Source organism: Scardinius erythrophthalmus (assembly GCF_964197995.2).
Source record: "Scardinius erythrophthalmus genome assembly, chromosome: 7".
NCBI lineage: Eukaryota > Metazoa > Chordata > Actinopteri > Cypriniformes > Leuciscidae > Scardinius > Scardinius erythrophthalmus.
In genome coordinates this window covers 33,503,596-33,505,032 of record NC_138227.1, presented here as the reverse complement: position 1 = coordinate 33,505,032, position 1,437 = coordinate 33,503,596, and positions in this window count along the sequence as shown.

Genomic DNA, 1,437 nt, shown 5'->3' with positions numbered 1-1,437 from the left:
TAAGCAGGCAGCTCCCTTGTGGTAATTGAGTTGTAGCTGTCTCCCCCAGAATTGGGGTTCCCTAAGCAGGAGGCTCCTTCATTCATCTAGATGAAACTGCCTTCCCTGTTTCAGGTTCTTTTAATAGGCAGCTTCCCTAGAATGCAAACTTTAATATATTCGCAAGGCCGTAGCTGCCTCCCCTATAATGGGTTCTTAAGCGGATGGCTCCTTTGTGTGCTCCGGAGACTGAAAACTTGGTCGAGCTCTGCTCCCAGAAGAGAGCTTGGGATGATCCCCAGACTGCATGGGATAACGTGGAGTGGTATCCTCCCCGTTACTGGGATACCTTCTCTTTGGGTCCTCCATGCTCTGTACCAGCTCAGACAGACTTCTGAGACCCTGAGGAACCCATCTCTGGGCCCTGGTGAGAAGTGTTTGTTGCCTGATATAGCATACCTTCTTACCTGTCTGTCTAGTTGATGACTAATACAGATGCCCTTTTATACCAGCAGTTACGTCAAGGACTGTCATTGGCCACTGTTGCGTTTAAACACATACTTCAGACACCGGTCACGGAGAGAGAGAGAGAGAGAGAGAGAGAGAGAGAGAGAGAGAGAGAGAGAGAGAGAGAGAGAGAAAATAGGATTTATGCCTTTTATTTTTCTCCACCCTCTGATAAAGCAATTGCTCTGGCTGCCACATTTGTAAAGTCAGACTAAATCAGTTACTACAATTATTTAACTATTAAAGTTACTACTAAGTTTATTGGATACCACTTTATTTCAATAGTCCACTTTAGACATTCTACTAACTATAAGTGACTTTGCAACTACATGTCAACTAGCTCTCATTAGAGAATTAGTAGATTGTTAGTAAACTGTCAGTTAAAGAGCATCTTGCAGGAAAAAAAAATCTAAATGAATATATAACCATGTATGAAAATACCATATGAAAAGATAATGCAGGATTTAAAATGTTTTAAAACGACATAAGGACACCAATTTAGTAGATAAAGTGAGCGTTTCTTTGACTGCTCGTACAAACCGCTTTTTATTAGCGCAATTTTCCACCGGACAAAATTACGCTTGTTAACTCATGATTTCTATTCTGTGCGTCTGTGCGCACCAATCTTGCACTTCTATCTACTCCTCAACCAGACCACCTAGAGACTTCGGGTTTTCGGCATTATGTTAAGGAAGGTCTAATCTCGGGAACGCACAAAAAAAATCCAGGAAAAGATTTACTATCTCTTAGTGTTGTGATCCCATGACGTGAGAAAATTGTGCTAAAACACTCACTGAGTTTTTATTACTTGTTTTCAACATCGCGTCATTTTACGTCACAAGAGTACTGTGCTCTGCCGCAGCTCAGTGCAGAGTAGGTTGGTATTCAGTAATAGCGGTCGTGAGTCAGTGTGTTTTCAGTAGTTTTTGTATTTCAATTTATCATCGTCAT